Source organism: Bos javanicus, chromosome 7 (genome assembly GCF_032452875.1).
Source record: "Bos javanicus breed banteng chromosome 7, ARS-OSU_banteng_1.0, whole genome shotgun sequence".
Classification (NCBI taxonomy): Eukaryota; Metazoa; Chordata; class Mammalia; order Artiodactyla; family Bovidae; genus Bos; species Bos javanicus.
Window position 1 is genome coordinate 57,297,323 of NC_083874.1, and position 13,418 is coordinate 57,310,740.

Consider the following 13,418-nt stretch of genomic DNA (forward strand, 5'->3'; position numbering starts at 1 on the left):
GTTCTGAGGACTGAATATCCTTAGGCAGAGGGTGACATTATTCGGAGCTTTATATTGCTAGCCTTCCGAGCACCCAGACCTGTGCTAGTCCCAGTATGCCATATGGGCAGACTTTGGGAAGCCAAGCTCACGCTAATATTTCTTGTGCCACTTCTAGGAAGAGCATCCTCTCCTCTTTGTCCTCAGAACTTTCCTGAGGGACTTGTCTCCCGCTGATCACGAGATGGTTCTGCATCACACACACTGTTCAGGAGCTTTCATCTCTGCCACCTTTGGTTGTGTGAGCTAGAGCAAGCTACGTAACACATGCCAGGCCTACTTTCTGTGTCTGTGAAATGGGAAACCTGCTTTCTGGAGCACATAGGAAGATTTTAGGAAACCCTACAGGGGACCTGGCAGATACTGCTCAGAGCAAAAGTAACCTAGCTGGTTGTTACTGCCCCCCCTTTTTTTTTTCTCTTGTTTGTATTGAATTGAACAAAGAAGTCCTGAACCAGTTAAAATGAAACAGGAAGTAGTGGGTTCTGATATTTTGTCATCTTCAGCTGGTCATGGAATCAGAGGGGTGGTGAGGACTTTAGAGAGTATTTCTGCTAATCCCTTGGTATAACCAGACAGGAATACTTGTGAAGAGGACCCTTGCAGAGATTTCATGTGGCGGCACATTTCTGAGGGTGTTCTGCAGAATAGTAACTGTGCAATGCTTTGCTCAAAGAAAGACTTCCTGGTCCAATAGCCAAGAAATGTTGCATATCAGATCTCCTCCTTGTAGGTGCACAGACTGTTTGCCCAATAAAGGCTCTGATGAGCCCTGTAATGAAGAAATCTGCCAGTCCCTTTTTATTATAGCATTCTACACTGGCCTTAACTGGAGAAGCTTTTGTCTATCAGCTTTACTAACATCCTGTAGAATGTGTGTTCTTTAGAATGTCCTTGGGAAATCCTATTTTAGCCAAAGGAGCCCACATTTCAAACTGAGGGTTGGTTTCTTGACACAGTTCTGTTACTGGACCAAACTTGAGTTGGCTTACCCACCATGTAGCAAAGTCCATCTTTGCTGGGTTGTGGTGAAGAAGGGGATATACAGCATCTATTTGCAGGGACATGGAAGAACTATACAAAAAGATCTTCATGACCCATATAATCATGATGGTGTGATCACTCACCTAGAGCCAAACATCCTGGAATGTGAAGTCAAGTGGGCCTTAGGAAGCATCACTATGAACAAAGCTAGTGGAGGTGATGGAATTCCAATTGAGCTATTTCAAATCCTAAAAGAAGATGCTGTGAAAGTGCTGCACTCAATATGCCAGCAAATTTGGAAAACTCAGCAGTGGTCACAGGACTGGAAAAGGTCAGTTTTCGTTCCAATCCCAAATAAAGGCAATGCCAAAGAATGCTCAAACTACTGCACAATTGCACTCATCTCACACACTTTACTAGTAGTGAATTTACTACTCAAAATTCTCCAAGTCAGGCTTCAGCAATACCAGAACCGTGAACTTTCAGATCAAGCTGGTTTTATAAAAGGCAGAGGAACCAGAGATCAAATTGCCAAAAAGCAAGAGAGTTCCAGAAAAAAATCTATTTCTGCTTTATTGACTATGCCAAAGCCTTTGACTGTGTGGATCACAACAAACTGTGGAAAATTCTGAAAGAGATGGGAATACCAGACCACCTTACCTGCCTCCCGAGAAATCTGTATGCAGGTCAGGAAGCAACAGTTAGAACTGGACATGGAGCAACAGACTGGTTCCAAATCGGGAAAGGAGTATGTCAAGGCTGTATATTGTCACCCTGCTTATTTAACTTATATGCAGAGTACATCATGAGAAATGCTGGGCTAGATGAAGGGCAAGCTGGAATCAAGACTGCTGGGAGAAATATCAATAACCTTAGATACGCAAATGACACCACCCTTAAGGCAGAAAGCGAAGAAGAATTAAAGAGCCTCTTGATGAAAGTGAAAAAGGAGAGTGAAAATGTTGGCTTAAAGCTCAACATTCAGAAAACGAAGATCATGACATCTGGTCCCATCACTTCATGGGAAATAGATGGGGAAACAGTGGAAACAGTGTCAGCCTTTATTTTTTTGGGCTCCAAAATCACTGCAGATGGTGACTGCAGTCATGAAATTAAAAGACGCTTACTCCTTGCACAAAAAGTTATGACCAACCTAGACAGCATATTAAAAAGCTTTGCCCACAAAGGTCCATCTAGTCAAGGCTATGGTTTTTCCAGTAGTCATGTATGGATGTGAGAGTTGGACTGTAAAGAAAGCTGAGTGCTGAAGAATTGATGCTTTTGAACTGTGATGTTGGAGAAGACTCTTGAGAGTCCCTTGGACTGCAAGGAGATCCAATCAGTCCATCCTAAAGGAAATCAATCCTGAATATTCCTTGGAAGGACTGATGGTGAAGCTGAAACTCCAATACTTTGGCCACCTGATGTGAAGAACTGACTGATTTGAAAAGACCCTGATGGTGGCAAAGATTGAAGGCAGGAGGAGAAGGGGATGACAGAAGATGAGATGGTTGGATGGCATCAACGACTCAATGGACATGAGTTTGAGTAAACTCCAGGAGTTGGTGATGGACAGGGAGGCCTGGCATGCTGCAGTCCATGGGGTCACAAAGAGTCAGACACGACTGAGCAACTGAACTAAACCGAACTGAAGCAAGGATAAGATTTCCCTTGGAGCTCAGATGGTAGACAATCTGCCTGCAATGCAGGAGACCTTGGTTCAGTCCCTGGGGTGGGAAAATACCCTGGAGAGATGCATGGCAACCCATTCCAGTATTGTTGCCTGGAGAATTCCATGGACAGAAAAACCTGTTGGGCTACAGTCTATGGGGTCACAAACAGTTGGACATGACTGAGCGACTAACGTTTCACTTCAGGCAAGGATAATGAACAGGAGGCTTGTGCTCAAAAGACCTCAACTACCCAGTGGCTTTCAGAGAAGGATTTTTAAAGGCAGCATTTGGGGTGAGGGTTGCAGCTCCTGGACTTTGTTCTGATTGGTTGGTGGTGAGGTAACAGGGTGCTGTTTTGGGAATCGTCATCATCCATCTTCTAGTTCAGCTAGTCTGGGGTCTATGTGCTTAGGGTCAGCAGATAGTCACCATCTTCCACCTGGGTGGGGGTCTTAGTTTCTGCAATAAAACTCAGAAATATATGTCAGGTTGTTACATATATATCCCTTGAGAAGGAACTGAGGCTCTCTTTTATCGCTGTACTATTGTGCAAGCTATCCTGCTTAACTGCTTCTTTGTTTCTGTGTTCCATCACTTCTCTAATTAGTAACCGCTTGAATCTGCTCTTTGGAACTCAGGAAACACCTAGGAGACTAAAGCCTTTTTTCCGGACAAACAAGAGAGGTCTTGCCGCTGGGGATACTTCACAAGATCCTGCTTGATTTCAGTCCCTCTTCCTTTCCTTAGATACTCCTCAGTCCTGAGGGAATCAGGTGGGACAAGGAAGGGAAGAAAGTTTTGGACAGAGAGTTTAATCATAAACTCAGCAGAGAACTCAGTTGTAAGGGACTCAGTTTCAATTCCCAGTAGCAGAGATTACAGCAACCATGAGAGACAATTAAGAGGCTCTTTCCTCCCCAGCCCACTGCCCACTGCCCCCCTGCCCCAATCTCTACATCCGCTCTGCCCCAGCAACACCTGGAGTTTTTCGGTTTTCCTAAGACATGAAGATTCTCAGCAACTCTGAACAGCAGGGGCTTTTGGGGAAACAGAATGCCGTGGGACTCCAGGGGTTTTTGCAGACAAGACGGCATCATCTGCCCATGTAGGTTAACTGTTGGATGTCAGCCGAGGAGACCTAAGTGAAGTGGACTTCATCTTGCACCTTTCCTGTACATCCCGCATGTGGGCCTGGAGAAGTTGGTCAGCTCAATCAGCCAGAGAGAGTGTGATTGGGTGGTGGGAGAGAGTTTAGATGGAGTTGAAAACTAAGATATAAAGCTATGAAAATGGGAAAAAGACATTTTCACCTTTAAAAATAAAGGAAGAAATTCCTTGACTGCCCAGTGATTAGAACTCAGTTCTTTCACTGTGTGGCGCCGGGTTCAATCCATGGTTGAGAAACTAAGATCCCATAAGTCATGTGGTGCAGCAGAAGAAAAAAAAAAAAAAAGAAAAACTCACAGCATAGTTTGAGAGAGAAACAGACAAGCTTTTTAGGTAGAAAAAAATCTGGCAGGTTGGATGTCACTTTCTGATGGTCTAGGAAGACTTCCCGTGGAGGTTGACTGTCATGTGGTAGCAGAAGGAGAAGTATGAAAAAGAACTTGGTTAGCAACCACTGCTTGATTGTATCCAGTGGGTGGGTGGGCGGGCCCAGTTGTGTCCGACTCTTTGCGACTCCATGGAGCCCACCAAGCTCCTCTGTCCATGGGATTCTCCATGCAGGAATACTGGAGTGGGTTGCCATTTCCTCCTCCAGGAGATCTTCCCAACCCAGGAATTGAACCTTTGTCTCTTGCGACTCCTGTATTGCAGGTGGATTCTTTACCACTAGCACTCGCCCCTAGGTTGCAGCAAGACAGAGGATGATAATCCAGGAAAAGGATTTGTGTTCATTCTGGTTACTCTACCACCAAAAGATGCCGTGTCAATGGGGAATGTTTCCCCACCCCCACCTCCAGATTTCAAGCTTGAATTCTTGTGCATCTTACTGTTACTAAGCTAGTAGCTCTCTTGTCACTTCAGGGATGTATTCTGAGCTAATAGTTAGAGTGGGGAGAGGGTTGCCCCAGTGCCCTTGTGGTTAGTGGCCCGTAAGGAAGGTAAAGGAACCAGATATCTCGAAAAACACCATTTATTTTCTGCTTTGTAAAGCCTTAGAGCATCTGTCAAATTTTGAGCTTGAGGGGTCAACAGTTTAAATCCAAATCTACTCAGCTTGCCAGGAACCACATTTTAAAATTTGTGGACCTCTGTCATAGTATTTTCCATATGGCATCCTAATTTGGGGCTATGCTTTTATGAGTTGTAATCCTGAGGAGGTAACTGTGAGATCCATAGGAGGTCGGTCGGTCAAGGCAGCAGGAGAGGAGAACAGGGAGCGTCCAAGGCTCTGCAAGCTTGGAAGTGAGACCACCAGGGCCTGGTCTCTCTGCTTCATCCAGGCAGAGAGACTCGAGCCGGACCATTAATTTTAATAACCTTCAACAGTTAAAAAAAATTAGTACATCTGCATGGTAAAAATTTAAATACTACAAATAAATACTCAGTAAAAAATAAATTCCTTTCCTTTCTTGGACCCCAGTACCCCAGTTTATTGACTTATCATGTTCTAAGTTTTTATGTATATGATCTCACTTAATCCTTATAACAGCTACTCGAACCCGGGTCTCCCGCATTCCAGGCAGACGCTTTAACCTCTGAGCCACCAGGGAAGCCCATGTCAGATGAGGCCTTGTGTCTCAGAGAGGTGAAATAATTCACATGTAAGGTGGCATGGGCGAGGGAACAAGAGATAAAGTAGGGGATGGCTGTTGAGAACGTCAAGGCTTTATAAGTGACTTGTGCGAGATGGATTAGAACCCTCCATGGTTGGTAGAGCCTTTTAGCCACAGGGAAAACTCACTTCTTTTCCCGTCTTGGAGAATACAAGGCTGCTGTGGATTTTAGAGTGATTTTGAAAAATATTTTATTTCTGCCAAGTAGCTGTTGATGACAGTTTCATGAAATAGATGTCTGGACAATCTAGTGGAATTGTGGAGTTTGAAGGGTCTGGATATGTACTTAAAAGAGCCAGATGCCATTTAGCAACTGAACAATTTTAAAATGTTTAGTTTAACCAGTATATTTAGATTATTTTCATTTCAGCATTTCAGTATGAAAATTGAGATTTTATTGTCTTTTTCTTACTATTTAGTGTGAATTTTACATGTAATAGCACATCTCAAGTGCTTAATAGCCAAGCATGACCAGAGCAGTTCTAAAAGAGTTACTGTTTTTACCTTTTCACATTTATATCCATGTTCTCTCTGAAATTTTTGTGTGTAGTGCAAGGTAGTAACCTAGCTTAATTTTTTTTTATATGAATATCCAACTGACTCAGAACCAATTTATTGAAAAGATAGCCTTAACCCCATGAAACTTCTGTCTTAAATATCCACACATGTGTGAATCTGTTTCTGGATTCTGTTCTACACCATCTGTCTATTTGTCTATGCTTACACCAGTAGACACTGGCTTAACTAGTATAATTTTAGATTTAGGAATGACTTGCTATGTTGGGAGACTGCAAAGAACCAGCCATGTTAATAACTTAACACTCTCTTAACTACTATAATTTTCACAGTGAGTCCTGATATCTGGTAGGGAAGTTGTTCCTACTAGTTCTTAGGAGAATCTTGGCTATTATCGGTTTATTGCCTTTCCATATAAATTACTTGCCAAGTTCCCCCAAAATATCTGTAAAGATTTTGATTGAGATTATATTGAATCATATATCAGTTTGAAGAGAGCACTTAAAAAATAATACATGTTCATCTGATGCTATCTTCTAGGTAGGATGTGGACCTGTCCTTGCCTTCCAGTCTCTGCTACCTTCCACATTCTGGGGTATGATCAGCTGACTGAGAAAGAGGCTCAAGCTTTACCTCTTTGATGAGAACACAGTGGAGGGTCCCTTCCTCTCCTCAGGGGTGGAAAGTCCCTGGCAAGGTTCTAGAACTCTAGGATACAGAAAATAAATGGGAGTCTTGGAAGAACCAGACCAAAATCCCTTGAGTTTTCATCTCTCTGGAGTAGGGACCTTGTGCCCCATATGTGAGTTTTCAGGGGTCACCCATGCTTGGGCTCACTTTAACCCAAGGTAGATCAATAGAACTTACCCACCTAGAGATAAGGTAAGATGCTTTCTACTCCTCCCTCTTCTCTACCTTCTCTGTCACTGGTCTCACTATTTGCTTTGTGGCCACAGACCAAGTTTCATGGAGAAGCCAATTGGAGATGTACAGATTGTGCAGACTTGGTGATCAGGCAGGAGAGGAAAGAAACAGAAGAAAGGAGTTTGTTGAAGATGTCTCCGGCATCCGAAGAGAAGTGACAAGATGAAGATGAAGACAAACTAGGGATAGGAGTAAGATAATGAGGATGGAGGAGGTCCTGTAAGGAACTGAGCTTACCTTTATGCTGAATGTTGTTTGGCCATCATCTTGAATTCCCTATGTCCACCAGGGAATCCACAATCTAATTCCTGATTGAACTTCACCAGATTAGTCCCCTTGTAGGGAACCCATCTCTTCAGGATGATACTTGTGAATTACCAGCTTGGGGGTAGCTGGAGTATTAGTGAGAATCAGAGTCCAAAGGACTAGAAGGGGTCGGAGGAGGAGTAGGGGCAAGAACAAAGGAGTAAAGAGACAATGGGCCAAGACGAACAGGGTGGCAAGTGGATGGTATGCAGGGAACAAGGGAAGAGCCGGGCATGGAAGTCCTTAAGGTAGGGTGACAGGAAGGGATGACACTAGTCAGAGGAGGGAAACAGGTGGGGCTCAAAACTGAGAGAGGAGGATAGTGCCGGGGAGGAGGCCAAGGGCTAAAAGATGGAGGATACAAGGGAGGAAGGTGAGTTGGACAGTGAGAGCAAGAATGAGCAGGAAGAGGAGATGGAGGCTGGAATTGAGAGGAGGAAATTGCAGGTAGTTTTCTCGTGTTTCTTTCAATTGGCACTCTGTGCATACTCATCCTGTGAAAATCAGTAACTGGTGGAAACTCAGACCTGATCCAGCAGTTATGTCACACTGCTGAGTGCATCACCCCATTCATAATGGAAATGCTCTCTATGAAGTGTACATGCCACTCCCTTTGTGACCAGTCAGTAATCTCCACCAGTCATGAAAGTGGTCCCAGTTTCTAGGTTGAAGAATGGTCAGAGGAATTGGTAAAGAGAGGAAATGGAGTCTAGTAGTCGTCCCTGTTCCTTGGGATAACATGTAGTTTTGCCCCTTGGTAGGCAAAGATTGATCAAAAGGTTGGGATAGAGTTGGAAGCTGGGACCTGGGAGAATGGCTCTGAAGCAGGAATGGCCAAATTGGGAAGAAGTCATTGCCTCTGCCCCACTCTATTTAACTTACTACATTTTCCAAAATCCTTTCATATCCGTATCACTCCATGAATACAAGATAATCAGAGATTACCATTCTACCAATAAATATACTGAAGGCCAGAGAGGAAACTATTAATATATAGGCAGGCAGCAGATGACAGATTGTCCAGATTAGAACTTGGGCCAAAAGTCAAGGAGTAGGGGGTATCCAGAATGGCGCACAAATGGCCCATGACAGCATGATCCTACCCCGTGTTTCTAGACAGAATCATACAGGGCTGCTTCAGAGCAAAGCTTTGTGTTAGTAGTATAGCCTTCCTCTGGGTCCCTATGATCCCTTGGTATTTTATCTGACCCTTAACTAGAACCAGAAGCACAGGGTCAAGCTGATAGGTCAAGCTCATGGAGCTACTCACTCCTGAGTGCCTAAGGACTAGATTTGAACTTTCTTGCTCAGTACCCTAGATGCCCATCTCCATGTCAGGTGATTTAGGAAGCTACTGCACCTGCTGCTTTTCTTTTATCTGATGTAGTAATTCTATTTGCTTATCATTCCTTTTTTTTTTTAAATTGAAGTATAGTTCAATTACTATATTAGTTTCAGATGTACAAGATAGCATTTCAAAATTTTTATAGTCTATATCCCATATAAGGTTATTATAAAATATTGGTTATGTTCCTTGTGCTTTACATTATATCCTTGTAACTTCTTATTATACCTAATAGGATTCACAGGTGGCTCAGAGGTAAAGAATTAGCCTGCCAAGCAGAAGATTCTGGTTCAATTCCTAGATTGGGAAGCTCCCCTGGAGAAGGAAATGGCAACCTACTCCAGTATTCTTGCCTAGGAAATCCCCTGGACAGAGGACCACAGTCCATGGGTTGCAAAGGGTCGGACACAACTTAATGACTAAACAATAACAACAGTGGTCTGTACCTCTTCGTTCCCTTCCTGTACCTTGCCCCTCCCATCACCCTTTTCCCAGCCAGTAACCACTAGTTTGTTCTCTCTGAGTCTGTTTCTGTTTTGTTAGATTTGTTTGTTATTTTTTAGGTGCCACACGTAAGTGAGAACATACGGTATTTGTCTTTCTCTGTCAAAATTGTTTCATTAAGTATAACACACTCTAGGTCTGTCCATATTGTTGGAGGTGGCAAAATTTTATGACTGAGTGATATTCCATTGTGTGTGTGTATCACATCATCCATTCATCTGTCAGCACTTAAGTTGCTTCCATATCTTGGCAATCATAAATGATGCTGCTGTGAACATTGAGGTGCCTGCATCTTTTTGAATTAGTGTTTTTGTTTTCTTTGGATAAGTACCCAAGAGTATAATTACTGGGTCTTATGATAGTTCCATTTTTAATGTTTTAAGGAAACTCCATGCTGTTCTCCTTAGTGACTGCACTCATTTACATTCACATCAACAGTGCACAAGGGTTCTCTTTTCTCCACATCCTCACTAACACTTGTTATTTGTAGACTTTTCTGATAATGGCCATTCTGACATATCTGAGGTGATATCTCACTGTGGATTTTGTGGTTCCCTGGTTAGTGATGTTGAGCATCTTTTCATGTGCCTGTTAGCCATCTGTATATCTTCTTTGGAAAAATGCCTATTCAGGTTCTCTGCCCATTTTAAAGTCAGATTATTTGTGTTTTTGATGTTGAATTATATAATTTCTTTACATATTTTGGATAAGAACCCCTTATAAGACATATCTTCTCCCATTCAGTAGGTTGTCTTTTCATTTCATTGACAGTTCCTTTCACTTTGCAAAAGCCTTTAAGTTGTTAAGTTGGGTCCCCTTCGTTTATTTTTGTTTTTTTCCCTTTCCCAAGGAGATCCAAAGAAATATGGCTAAGACCAGTGTCAAAGAACACACACCTATTTTTTCTTATAGGAGTTTTATGGTTTCTTGTCTTACATTTAGATTTAATTCATTTTGAATTTATTTTTGTATATGATGTGAAAAAATGTTGTAATTTCATTCTTTTATTTGCAAGTTGTCCAGATATGCCAGCACCACTTATTAAAGAGACTGTCCTTTCTCATTGTATGGTCTTGCCTCCTTTGTCATAGATTAATTGGCCATATGTGCATGGGTTTACTTCTGGGCTTTCTATTCTGTTTTGTTGTGTTTGTCTGTTTTGGGTGCTAGTACATACTGTTTTGATTACTGTAGCTTTGTAGTATAGTCTGAAGTCAGGGCGTGTGATACCTTCAACTTCGTTCTTTTTCTTTCCTTAACTTTATTTTATTGAAGCATCATTGATTTACAATGTCATGTTAATTTCTGCTGTATGGCAAAGTGATTCATCTATACACGTATCATACTCTTTTCATTATGGTTTATCACAGGATATTGAACATAGTTCAGTGTGCTATACAGTAGGACTGTGTTGTTTATCCATTCTTTAATAGTTTGCCTCTGCTAGTCACAAACTCCCAGTTCCTCCCTCCCTTACCCCCTCCTCCTCGGCAACCACAACTCTGTGTCTGTGAGTCTGTTTCTATTTCGTAGGTAAGTTCATTTATGTCACATTTTAGATTTCACGTGTAAGTGATATCATTCGGTATTTTCCTTCTCTTTTCTTCTCTTACTTCACTTAGTGGGATAATCTCTAGATCCATCCTTGTTGCTGCAAATGGCATTATTGTATTCTTTTTTATGGCTGAGTAGTATTCCATTATGTGTGTGTGTGTGTGTGTGTGTGTGTGTATATACTACATCTTTATTCATTCATCTGTCAGTGGGCCTTTAGGTTTTTTTCATGTCTTGACTATTGTGAATAGTGCCACAGACTATTGTGAATAGTTTAACAAAAAGATGCATGTATATTTTTGAATTATAGTTTGATCTGAATATATGCCCAGGAATGGGATTGCTGGTCATATGGCAACTCCATTTTTAGTGTTTTGAGGAAACTCCATGCTCTTTTCCATAGTGGCTGTACCAATTTACATTCCTACCAGCAATATAGGAGGGTTCCTTTTTCTCCACACTCTCTCTAGCATTTGTTATTTGTAAATTTTTAGAATGATGGCTGTTCTGAGTGGTGTAAGGTGGTACCCCATTGTAGTTTTGATTTGCAACTCTTTTCTGTCACGGTTGCTTTGGCTGTTTGTTTTTTTGTGGTTCCATACACATTTTAATGTTATTCTAGGTCTGTGAGAAATGTCATGGGTATTTGGATATGGATTGCATTAAATCTAGATTGCTTTGGGTAGTATGGACATTTTAACAATTTTAATTCTTCTAATCCATGAGCATGCAATATATTTCCATTTATTTATATCATCTTCAATTTCTTTACTCAGTGTCTCATAGTTTTCAGAGTTTAGATCTTTTACGTCCTTGATTAAAATTATTCCTAGGTGTTTTACTCTTTTTGATACAATTGTACATTATTTTCTTGATTTCTCTTTCCAATGGTTCATTATTAGTGTATAGAAATACAACAAATTTATTTACATTACTTTTGTATCCTGCAGCTTTACAATCTGCAATTCATGGATAAGCAGACTCTAATAGTTTTTGGTGACTTCTGGGTAGGATTTTCTCTGTATAGTATCATGTGACATGCAGACAGTGACAGTTGTTTTTCTTCCTTTCCAATTTGGATTCTTTTTATTTCTTTTTCTTGTCCAATTGCTGTGCCCAGAACTTCCAATACCATGTTGAATAAAAGTGGTGAGAATGGGTGTTTTTATTTTGTTTCTGATCTTAGTATGTTTCTTGTGGGTATATCATATATAGCCTTTACTCTGTTGAGGTATGTTCCCTTTATATCCCCCTTTCTATGAGTTCTTATCATGATTAAATGTTAACTTAAAAGGTTTTTATTTATTTATTTAGCTGCATGAGGTCTTAGTTGCAGCATATGGAATCTTTAGTTGTGGCTTGTGGGCTCCAAAATCACTGCAGATGGTGACTGCAGCCATGAAATTAAAAGACGCTTACTCCTTGGAAGGAAAGTTATAACCAACCTAGACAGCATATTAAAAAGCAGACACAGTACTTTGCCAACAAAGGTCCATCTAGTCAAGGCTATGCTTTTTCCAGTAGTCATGTATGGATGTGAGAGTTGGACTGTGAAGAAAGCTGAGTGCCGAAGAATTGATGATTTTGAACTGTGGTGTTGGAGAAGGCTCTTGAGGGTCCCTTGGACTGTAAGGAGATCCACTCAGTCTATCCTAAAGGATATCAGTCCTGAGTGTTCATTGGAAGGACTGATGCTGAGGCTGAAACTCCAGTACTTTGGACACCTCATGTGAAGAGTTGACTCATTTGAAAAGACCCTGATGCTGGGAGGGATTGGGGGCAGGAGGAGAAGGGGACGACAGAGGATGAGATGGCTGGATGGCATCACCAACTCGATGGACATGAGTTTGAGTGAACTCTGGGAGTTGGTGATGGACAGGGAGGCCCGGCGTGCTGCAATTCATGGGTGTCCACAAAGAGTGGGAAATGACTGAGCGACTGAACTGAACTGTGGGATTTAGTTGAGGCATGCAAATTTTAGTTGTGGCATATGGGATCTAGTTCCCTGACCAGAGATTGAAGCTGGGCTGCCTGCATTGGGAGTACAGAGTTTAGTCACTGTACCACCAGGAAAATCTCTGATTTTATTAAATGCGTTTTCTGCATTGATAAGATTGTGTGATTTTAATGTTTTGTTAAAGTGGTACATCACATTGTTTGATTTATGAATATTGACCCACCTTTGCATCCCTGAAATAAATCACACTTATTTCAGGAACAAATCCTACTTGTTCCTGGTATATGATCCTTTTTATGTTTTGTTGAATGTGATTTGCTAATCTTTTGTTGAGTATTTCTGTATCTATGTTTATCAGGGGTATTGGCCTATAATTTTCTTTTTTAAAAATGTCTGTCTGGTTTTGGAATCAAGATAATACTGGGCTCGTAGAATGAGTTTGGAAGTTTGATTTTCTTGAAGTAGTTTGTAAAGGTATTAACTCTTCTTTAAATGTTTAGTAAAATTCTCCTATGAAGTTGTCCAGTCCAGGACTTTCTCTGTTGTTGATGGCAGTTCTTCGATTACTAGTAATTGGTCTCTTCAGATTTTCCATTTCTTCCTAATTCAGTCTTGAAAGAGTGTATATTTTTAGGATTTATCCATTTGTTCTAGGTTGTCCAATTTGTTATGTGTAACTGTTTATTGTTGTTCAGTCTCTAAGTTTTGTCCAACTCTTTGCATGGAGTCCAACCCCATGGACTGCAGCATGCCAGGCTTCCCTGTCCTTCACTATCTCCCAGAGTTTGATCAAACTAATGTCCATTGAGTCAGTGATGCCATCCAACCATTTCATC

The 13,418-nt window shown here is 41.4% G+C and overlaps 1 long non-coding RNA gene across 1 annotated transcript; it reads right to left on the reverse strand.

Annotated features, from left to right (window-relative positions):
• Positions 1-4,817: 4,817 nt before the first annotated feature.
• On the reverse strand, positions 4,818-7,084 carry LOC133251432 (uncharacterized). Its single transcript, XR_009737619.1, has 2 exons — positions 6,864-7,084; positions 4,818-5,180 (listed from the first exon to the last, which is right to left on the reverse strand). It is a non-coding gene; the product is annotated as an uncharacterized LOC133251432 (long non-coding RNA).
• Positions 7,085-13,418: the final 6,334 nt, after the last annotated feature.